Here is an 11418-nt window from a genome sequence, read left to right as displayed (position 1 = left end):
ATCCCTAGTGCCACTGACACTTCCAGTACTTCCACGGGATCTGTGGGTCACGTGGCCCATGTGGCAGAGCAGCTTGCACAGCAGCCTGGAATGTTGCAGAGCCTTCTCTTGTTCTGGGCCCCACTAAAAACTAGCAGCATTTGGGGTCACTTGGCAGATGGGCCAGAGTAACACACCCAAATGAGGAGTACATTGCCTCCAAAATCCAAGGAGGTTGGAGAGTTGATGTTCTCCTGGACAGTGCAGGTGTATTGCTGGTCTTGCCACCTGAAAGCAAACTGTTTTGCTCTGCTGGGCCTTATGGACAGGTTGTGGAGAAAAAGGAATTTACCAGATCAATAGCTGCATGCCAGGCACCAGGGGATGTTAATTTGCACAGCTGTAGCACAAGCCACAGCTGGGACAGCAGCTTCCAATCACTACCTGCTTTAGCTTGTGATAACCCACCCGTCTTCTGCAAGGGCCACATAGGGGGGCTTAATGGGGGTGAGGGTGAGTTGGGAGTCACCTTTCACGTCCTTGCACGGATGTCTGCAGTACCTCCAGCTATGCTGAATGGTTTTTTTAACAAATATTTTTAAATGTTTATTTATTTTGAGAGAGAATGTGAGCAGGGGAGGAGCAGAGAGAGAGAGAGAGAGAGAGAGAGAGAGAGAGAATCCTAAGCAGGCTCTGCGCTGTGAGCACAGAGCCCGATGTGGGGTTCAATCTCATGAACGCTGAGACCATGACCTGAATGAAATCAAGAACCAGATGCTTACCAACTAAGCCACCCAGGTGTCCCTGAGTTGCTTCTGATGTGCTTTCTAGGTATGCACAGTTCTAAGGGTTTCACTTGGCTTTTCCCACCCTGGTAGCCCTCACTCCACAGGCTGGAGGGCAAATGTGGCGATTCTGCCAGCTGCTAGCTGTGTCTGTTCCATTTATGTATTCTGAACTGGGAAATCACCACAAGATGGGCTTGGGGACCCACTAGGCCCACAGTGAGCTGGACCTGAGTTAAAATCTCATTGATCCTTGAGCCCCTACTCTGACCAGAGGGCCACAGTAACATTTTGGGCCTCCTGGAGTCAATGCCTATTCACAGCCAGTGTCCAGTAATCCATGAGTGGTCTGATTGTTTCCTTTTACCCACTGCACAGTTATCCAGGTAAATGGCTGTAAAAGATCTGGTAAAGGTCAAGGGGACCCATTTCCCTGGTTCGTTCAAGGGGTTCCTGGTCTGGGAACTGGCTCAAGTCTGGGAATTGATCTATTTTATGATTTGAGTTAGACTCTTGTTCACTTTACCTAGAACTTTTCTGCTTATACAGACCAAGTAAGAATTTCATAGGCTTCCTATTTATTTCGTTTCTAGGAACACGATGATTAACCGGCTAGTGCCTTGGGTCTGTGTGAATCAGACTATTCTGCTTGCTTTGATTCTGCAGTCCTTTGTGGTTACCACACCCACCTTCCCTTTTATGTTGTACAGCCAGAAAAACACTCCTTGGGCCTTGAAAGGGCAAGCCATCTTGAGTTCCGTAGGAATGAATTCTGCCAAAAACCTGTGAGGCTGGAGGAGGATTCAGATGAGCTCCCAGCCCTGGCTGGTACCATGATTGCAGCCTTGCGAGACCCTGATCAAGGCCGTGTAGTTCTGTTATACTAGACTCCTGAAGCATGGCAACTGAAATGATAAATGTTGTTTTTAAAAATTTTTTTTTCAACGTTTATTTATTTTTGGGACAGAGAGAGACAGAGCATGAACGGGGGAGGGGCAGAGAGAGAGGGAGACACAGAATCGGAAACAGGCTCCAGCCTCTGAGCCATCAGCCCAGAGCCCGACGCGGGGCTCGAACTCACGGACCGCGAGATCGTGACCTGGCTGAAGTCGGACGCTTAACCGACTACGCCACCCAGGCGCCCCGATAAATGTTGTTTTAACCTGCTAACTTTGCGGTAATTTGTTGTACAGCTTGGAAAACTAACTAGGAGAATATAGATAGGTGTAATGAGAAGAGAAAGCAGGAATGATCTGTACCCTGAAGGCAATAACTGCAGCAACCTGCTACCCCAAATCCCTGACAGTGCTTTAAAAATACCAACTGCGGGGTGCCTGGGTGGCTCAGTTGGTTAAGCATCTGACTTCAGCTCAGGTCATGATCTCATGATTTGTGGGTTTGAGCCCCGCATTGGGCTCTGTGCTGACAGCTCAGAGCCTGCTTTGGATCCTCTGTCGCCCTCTCTCCCCCACCTCCCCTGGTTCTCTCTCTCTCAAAATAAATAAATAAACTTAAAAAAAATAAACAGCATGGAACCTTAAAAAAATATCAATTTCATGCTATTGAAATGGTAAAAGTTAATTTATAAGTGAGACTTTTTTATTAAAAAATTTTTTTAATGTTTATTCATTCTTGAGAGACAGACAGAGCATGAGTGGGGAAGGGGCAGAGAGAGAAGGAGACACAGAATCCGAAGCAGGGTCCAGGCTCTGAGCTGTCAGCACAGAGCCCGATGCGGGGCTTGAGCCATGAACTGTGAGATCATGACCTGGGCCGAAGTTGGATGCTTAACCAACTGAGCCACCCAGGTGCCCCTCGATGAGGACTTCTTGAGAAATCTACTAGAGAGGAAGTTTCAGGCAACAAAATGACTAGAGAGATATGGACATAAGACTGGTGGTAAGCATTAAATATTTGTTTTTTTTTCCCTAGAAATTAATATTAATCATGGGTTAAAAGGGAGAGTATAGTATGCTACCTGCTGTCAGTATGTTCTGACATTGTAGGTACAGCACAACTATTTAAAAAGTCAGAGGAGACCCCTAAAGGAGATGGAGATTAATTCCTCACCCCCTTAATGTGAGCTATGTTTAGAGACTTGCTTCCACAGAGTCAATTATGGAAAGGAGGGAGGGAGTGATAACTTGACAGTAGACGGACCTAGTAAGCACTACTTAAACATGTTTGTGTATCTGTCTACTAAAAGATCCTAGCAATAATTACAAACCCAAAAGCAATGGTCATGCCACACTACCTAGATTATGCTATGAAAATACTGCTTCCCAGTAAATAAAACCAGAGATTCTTGGAAGAATGACTAAAGAGCAGGATATACATAAGATGTGTCTAGAATATCTTGCCATACCAGATAGCAAAATCATATCAGAAAGAATCAAGAGCCAACCTAAGGATGCTCCTATAAAAAGATACAATCAGACAATAAGTAACTCCTAATGAAAGAACACAATACGATAAGTAGTCTTTCAAAATAAAAAAAAAAAAATATGAACTGACCAAGACTCTATATCCATTGGACAGAAAATCATGTTTGAACTATAGTATTAAGTACAATCAAAAAAATCAAAATGCGGGGAACTTAAAGGATTGAGTGCTTTTACAAATAAATTGTAAGAAGGGCACCTGGGTGGCTCAGTCCATTAAGCATCTGACTTCGGCTCGTGTCTATGATCTCACAGTTTGTGAGTTAGAGCCCAGCGTCAGGCTCTGTGCTGACAGCTCAGAGCCTGGAGCCTACTTCAGATTCTGTGTCTCCCTCTCTCTCTGCTCTTTCCCCACTCATGCTCTTTCTCTCTCTCCTTCAAAAATAAATAAACATTAAAAAAAATTTTACAAATAAATTTTAAGAAAAAAACAAGGGCCACCTACTAAAAATTTAAAAGGTATATCAAAGACAGAGAACAGATAAGACAGACTGTAATGTTAAGAGATATACACTGGTTCTTAAAACTATGGGGAAATTTAAAAAATGTGATTACCATAACTGTCAAGATAGGGACATCCATTAATGGCAGAGTAGATTTACTAAGAGCAATCACATTCTGGGCCATAAAATACATCTTAACAAATTTAATAGTGTAGAAATCAGTAACATAAAGATGGCTGGAAAATCCCAAAATATTGGGAGATTAAACCACACACTTTTAAATAGCACGTGGATCAAAAGAGTCTCAAGAGAAGGTAAGAATTTTGAAATAAATGAAAGTACCAAGCTTCAAAATTTGTCGAATTCAGTGAAAGCAATGTTTAGAAGGGAATTCATGGCTCTAAACACATATTAGTAGACAAAAAGAAAGATCTAAGATTTAAAAAATATAAACTTCCAATTTAGGAAACGAAAGAAAGAATAGCAACTTTCTAAAGCAAGTTTCTAAAGGAATAGAAATAATTAAAATCACTGCAGAAATAAATGAAATTGACAACAGGGAATCAATGGAGAAAATCAACAGAGCCAAAATCTGGTTCTTTAAAAATATCAATCAAATTGATAAAACTCTAACTAGGCTGACCAAGGAGAAAACAGAAGTCACAAACTACTCTTATCAGAAATTAAAGAGGAAACGTTAAAGTATCAACATTACAGAACTAAAAAGAATCATGAGGGAATACTAGAGGCAACTTTAAGCCAAAAAATCTACTTAGAGTAAATGGATGAATTCTTAGAAACACACAAACTATCAATACTGACTCAAGAAGAAACAGATCTGAATAGATCAATAGTAAGTAAGCAAACTGAGATAGCAATAAAAAAAAACTACCCACAAAGAAAATCTCAGGATCAGATGATTTCACTGATGAATTCTAATACATGTTTAAGGAAGAATTAATACAAATCCTTAAAAAAATTTTTTTTAAGTTTATTTATTTTTGACAGTGACAGAGTGTGAGCATGAGCTTGGGAGGGGCAGAGAGAGAGAGAGGGAGACACAGAATCTGAAGCAGGCTCCAGGCTCTGAGCTGTCAGCACAGAGCCTGACGTGGGGCTAGAATTCACGGACCGCGAGATCATGGCCCGAGCCAAAGTCGGCCACTTAACCGACTGAGCCACCCAGGCGCCCCCTTAAGCATGTTTAATAATCTAAAGCAAACCATAGACAAAGAACTGAAGGAAATTAGTAAGACGACGTCTGAACAAAATAAGAATATCAGTAAAGAGATGGAAATTATAAAAAGCAACCAAAAAAAAAAAATCTGGAGCTGAAAAGTACTATAACTGAAATGAAAAACTCATTAGAGGGATTCAATAGTAGATTTAAGCAAGTAGAAGAAAGAATCACTGGACTTGAAGATTAGACATTAATTATCCAGAAGAGTAGAAAGAAAAACAAAATGAAGAAAGTGACCAGTCTAAAGAGCTGTGGGACACCACCAAGCACACCATAAATTTGGGGTGTTGATTGTAATCCCTAAGGTAACTCCTAGGAAAATAATATATACAGAAACTGAAAGGGGGGAATCCAAATGGTACACTGCAAAAAATACATTTCATAAAATACATGAAGACATAACAATTATAAACATATCCAGAAATAAGTACCACCAAAACTATATGAAGGAAAAATTGACAGAATTGAAGGGGAAATAGTTCAACAATAATAGTTGGAGACTACACTTGCCACTCTCAACAGTGGATAGAAACAACCAGATGGATGAATAAGGAAACCAAGAATGTGAACAACACTATAAACTGAGCTGATGTAACAGACAGATACAGAACACTTAGCAACAGGAGTTGCTACACATCCTTCTCAGGTACATGTGGAATATTCTCCAGAAGAGACCATATGTTAGGCCACAAAACAAGTCTCAATAAATTTAAGTAGCTTCAAACCATATACAATATCTTTTTCAATCACAATAGAATGAAACTGGAAATGAGTAAAAGAAATAAAACTGGACAATTTACAAACAGGTGGGAAGTAAACAAACACTCTTTAACCACAAGAACAACTAACAAGGGAAATTAGAAAGCACCTTGAGACAAGTGGAAACACAACACGGCAAAACTTAAGGAATGCAGCACAAGCAGTGCTCAGAGGGAAATTTATAGTTGTAAGTGTATATGCTGAAAAAAGGAATATCTCAAGTCAGTAACCTTAATTGTACATCTTAAGGAGCTAGGGAAAAAAAGCGAACTAATCCCAAAGCTAGCAGAAGGAAATAAAAACAGAATAGAGATAAGAGAACAGAAAGAGAAAATCAACAAAACTAAAAGTTGGTTCTTTGAAAAGATGAACAAAATTAACAAAAACCTTTCTCTAGATTGACTAAGAATAAAAAAAGATTCAAATTACTAAAATCAGAAATGATGGGGCACTTGGGTGGCTCAGTCAGTTGAGTGTCCAACTTTGGCTCAGGTCATGATCTCATGGCTCGTGAGTTCGAGTCCTACGTCGGGCTCTGTGCTGACAGCTCGGAGCCTAGAGCCTGCTTCTGATTCTATGTCTCCCTCTCTCTACCCCTCCCCCCCTCACTCTCTGTCTCTCTCTCTCTCAAAACAAATAAACATTAAAAAAATTAAAAAGAAATCAGAAATGAATGTAGGGACATTACTATCAATTTTACGGAAATAAAAAGGATATTCTACCCAAACTAATGCAAGAAGAAATGGAGGTGTGCAAGTGTTGCCGTGGGAGGTGAGTGTGCGGCATTGAGGCCTGATGTGGGGAAGGCATCCTACACAATTCTATGGCCAGGTGTAGACACTTCTGTCCAAGGCAAAAACTTCAATGGGAACCTTTGTCTCTAAAGATGGAAACAGTGTGACCACCTGAACAGACACTAAAAATAGCTCTCATCTCAAAGAATCCAGCACTGTGTAACAGTATGAGAACTTAGATGTTGGGGAACAGCATTTGGTGAGTGAATCCTTCTAGCCAGAGACAGTGCTCTCTTTGGACTCATCACCTTGCATTTTTTTCTTTTATTATTATTAGTTTTTTAATTTACATCCAAGCATATAGTGCAACAATGATTTCAGGAGTAGGTTCCATAATGCCTCTTCCCCATTTAGCCCATCCCCCCTCCCACAACTCCTTCAGTAACCCTCTGTTTGTTCTCCATATTTAAGAGTCTCTTATGTTTCGTACCCCTCCCTGTTTTTATATTGTTTTTGCTTCCCTTCCCTTATGCTCATCTATTTTGTATCTTAAAGTCCTCTTATGAGTGAAGTCATATGATTTTTTTCTCTAATTTCACTTAGCATAATACCCTCCAGTTCCATCCACGTAGTTGCAAATGGCAAGATTTCATTCTTTTTGATTGCCGAGTGATACTCCATTGTGTGTGTGTATATATATATGTATATATATATATATATATGTATATATGTGTATATATCACATTTTCTTTATCCATTCATTCATCCTTTATCATTCATCCATCAATGGACATTTGGGCTCTTTCCATACTTTGGCTATTGTTGATAGAGTTGCTCTGAACATTGGGGTGCATGTGTCCCTTTGAAACAGCACACCGTATCCCTTGGATAAATACCTAGTAGTGCAATTTCTGGGTCATAGGGTAGTTCTACTTTTAATTTTTTGAGGAACCTCCATACTGTTTTCCAGAGTGGCTGCACTAGCTTGCATTCCCACCAACGATGCAAAAGAGATCCTCTTTCTCTACATCCTCACCAACATCTGTTGTTGCCTGAGTTGTTAATGTTAGCCATTCTGATAGGTCATCACCTTGCATTTGTAATCAGATCGGATCTCTTCCCATCATGAGGCTCCTGACAATGTTGAACAGGTTTTCAGTGATCCTTGTAGAAAGACACACTCCCCAAAGAAATGCAGTATTTACATACAGTCCATTGGTATATACTGGATCTCCAGGAAACACCAGAATTACTAGTTAAGAATGTATTACATGGCTCAAGCGTTACAGTGGAAACTTTTCTACAGGTTCACAGTAAAACTCCTAGAAATACTTCCTGTTTCTGCATTGTTAGAGTCAACGATAGTGCAAAAAATCCACAAATGTATGCAGGGCACATTGTGAAGGTTTAACAAAAAGGAAACCCGAAGATGCATTCTGTTGTGGGGAAAACAACAATTGATCTTTACTCAAGAGATTCCTGGAATTTTTTCTTTGGACAGGCCTCTTTGACAGATGGTGTGGGAATATTCAGCTTTGCCAGGTTATGGCAGTGACTTTTTATAGCTCATGATAGGAAGAACAAAGTAAAGAGATCCAGGAAACATCAAGTGACGATTCAATTTCTGATAACTCTTCTATACCTACAGTGACTAGTATTTTGCTGCGTCAGTCTTGTAAGACTTTAGCCAATGAGATTACACACAAATATGGACTGAAACACTGTCAGGGCCTTGTATATCTAATGTGAGGCTCCAGCCACTTAGAAAAAGCCAACTACCTCTCCTAAATCTTTGCCCCATCAGTTTGCACAAGTTGCAGTTTGTTGGTTTCAACATATTGTAGAAAGATGCAAAGTGCTGGTGAGGTGGACTGATGGTGAATCACTCCAAAACACACTCAGGAGGATAACGTGAATTTGGCAAAACTTGAGGAAACCTTAATGGAGAAAGTGTGAGCGGGGGAGGGGCAGAGAGAGAGGGAGACACAATCAGAAGCAGGCTCCAGGCTCTGAGCTGTCAGCACAGTGTCCGACATGCGTCTCAAACTCACGAACTGTGAGATCATGACCTGAGCCGAAGTCCGAGGCTTAACCGACTGAACCACCCTGGTGCCCCAACACAGAATTTTCATATGATTCAGAAATCCCATTCCTAAATATATATCCAAAGTGAAGTAAAGTCCTTGAACAGATACTTGTATGCCAGTGTTCACTAGAACGTTATTTACAATCCACGGGGAGCCTGGGTGGCTCAGTTGGCTCAGGTCTTGATCTCAGGGTTGTGAGTTCAAGCCCTGGGGATGGAGCCTACTTAAAACAAAAACAAAAACAGAAACAAAAACAAACTAGGAAGTTATTTACAATCCAAAAGGTACAAATAACAATGAAGTGTCCCTCAACAGGTAAATGGATAAAATGTGATATATACATATACATAATGCAACATATCGAAAACCACTTAATTGTACATTTTAATTTTTTTTTAATGTTTATTTATTTTGAAAGGGGAGGATGGGCAGAAAGGGAGGGAGAGAGAGAATCCTAAGCAGGCTCCGCACTGTCAGTGCAGAGCCCAACATGGGGCTTGATCTCATGAACCGTGAGATCATGATCTGAGCCAAGATCCAGAGTGGGAAGCTTAACCAATGAGCCACCCCAGCACCCCTCAATTGTACTTTTTAAATGGGTCAACTAGGGGCTCCTGGGTGGCGCAGTCGGTTAAGTGTCCGACTTCAGCCAGGTCACGATCTCGCGGTCCGTGAGTTCGAGCCCCGCGTCGGGCTCTGGGCTGATGGCTCAGAGCCTGGAGCCTGCTTCTGATTCTGTGTCTCCCTCTCTCTCTGCCCCTCCCCCGTTCATGCTCTGTCTCTCTCTGTCCCAAAAATAAAAATAAACGTTGAAAAAAAAAATAAGCTTTAAAAAAAAATAAATAAATGGGTCAACTATACAGTGTGTGAATTATATTTCAGTCAAGCTGCTTTAATATAAATAATTAATACCATAAAAAATCAGTTGTATCTGAGTTTAACAAATGAAAAACTTTTACTCTGAATACTACCAAATACTGTTGAAAGAAATTAAATTAGTACAAATAAATGGAAAGACAGTCCATGTTTATAGATGAGAAGATTTAATATTAAGGTGGCAAAATTTCCCAAATTTATCTACAGATTCAACATAGTACCTATCAAAATCCCAGACAGCTTCTTTGCAGAAACTGAGAGGCTAATCCCAAAATTGACCTGGAAATTCAAAGGATCTAGGATAGCCAGAACAATCTTGAAAAACAGTAACAAAAAGGAGAACTCACACTTCCCAAATTCAAAACTTCCTATAAAGTTTAGGTAAACAATGGAGCCCCTGGGTGGCTCAGTCAGTTAAGCGTCTGACTTCAGGCCATGATCTCATGGTTTGTGGGCTCAAGCCCTACATTGGGGCTCTGCTGTCAGTGCAGAGCCTGCTTTGGATCCTCTGTCTCCTTCTCTCTGCTCCTCCCCCACTTGTGTGCATGCTTTCTTTCAAAAATAAATAGAAACATTGAAAAAATTTTTTAAAAAGTTGAGGTAAATAAGTTTAGACATACAGATCAAGGGAATAGAATTGAGAGATCAGGAGCGTCCGGCTGGCTCAGTGGGGTACAGCATAAAACTCTTGATCTTGGAGTTGTAAGTTCGAGCCCCACATTGGGTATAGAGATTAAAAATAAAATCTTAAGAAATAAATTGACAGTTCAGAAGTAATTCTTCACATATATAATTAACTCATCTTTGACAAACTGCCAGGACAATTCAATGAGGTGAAAGAAGCCTTTTCAATACATGGCAGGGAAGACTGGTAAGCCATAGGCAAAAGAAGGAAGTTGGACCCTTTACTTCACATCAGATGCAAAAATTAACTCAAAAATGGATTCAACTCCTAAATGGGAGTAGTGGTTCTGGGTACAGGGCTGATTTTGGGGGCAATGAAAATATTCTCAAATTGATTATGGGATGGATGCACAACTCCGAATATAGTGAAAGTCACTGAGTTATACACTTCAAGTAGGTGAACTGTATGTTATGTGAATTATAATTCAAAGTTTTAAGATTTTATTTTTAAGTAATCTCTACACACAACATGAGGCTTGAACTCACAACCCTGAGATTGAGAGTCACATGCTTTACTGAGTAGGCCAGTCAGATGCCCCATCTCAAAAAAAATTTTTTTTTGAGAAGGGGGGTGCAAAGGGAAAGAGAGAGGATCTTAAGCAGGCTCCATGCCCAATGCAGAGCCCAACATGGTGCTCAATCCCATGACCTGAGTTGAAATCAAGAGTCAGATGCTTAACCTACTGAGCCACCCAGGCACCCCTCAAAATCCAAACAACAAAAAAGGAAAGGTATCACTACTGATCCCATGGACATGAAAAAGATAATAAAGGAATGCTTGGTTAGTTCAGTTGGTGGAGCATGTGACTCTTGATATCAGGATTGTGAGTTCAAGCTCCATGTTGGATGCAGAGATTACTTAAAAATAAAATCTTATAAGAATTTTTTAGTGTTTATTTTTGAGAGACAGAGTGTGAGCAGGGGAGGGGGAGAAAGAGAGGGAGACACAGAATCCAAAGTAGGCTCTAGGCCCTGAGCTGTCAGCACAGAGCCCGACACTGGGCTTGAACTCACAAACTGTGAGATCATGAACTGAGCTGAAGTTGGATGCTTAATTGACTGAGCCACTCAGGTGCCTCTAAAAATGAAATCTTAAAACGACAAAAACAAAAACCCAAAAAACCCAAAAAGGACGTCTACAAAAAACTCCATGCCCACAAATTTACTAACTTAGATGAAATAATAAAATTCCTTGAAAGAAATAGCCAAAACTCACACAAGGAGAAATAGGCCTATATCTATTTTAAAAATTGAATCAATAACTGGTAATTTCCAAAAAACAAAGTACCAGATCCAGATGTTTTCACCGGTGAATCTGACCAAACATTTAAGGAAGAAATTATACCAATTCTCTACACTTCTCCCCAAAAAACAGAAGCAGAGAGAACAC

General features: G+C 40.4%; 1 pseudogene; it reads left to right on the top strand.

Moving 5' to 3' along the window:
- The first annotated feature begins 480 nt into the window (after positions 1–480).
- On the top strand, positions 481–8344 carry LOC123596864 (annotated as a pseudogene).
- Positions 8345–11418: the final 3074 nt, after the last annotated feature.

The sequence above is a fragment of the Leopardus geoffroyi genome, chromosome C1, assembly GCF_018350155.1.
Source record: "Leopardus geoffroyi isolate Oge1 chromosome C1, O.geoffroyi_Oge1_pat1.0, whole genome shotgun sequence".
NCBI classification, from domain to species: domain Eukaryota; kingdom Metazoa; phylum Chordata; class Mammalia; order Carnivora; family Felidae; genus Leopardus; species Leopardus geoffroyi.
The sequence above is the reverse complement of the archived record's forward strand: the minus strand, read 5'-3'. Positions and strand labels throughout refer to the sequence as shown.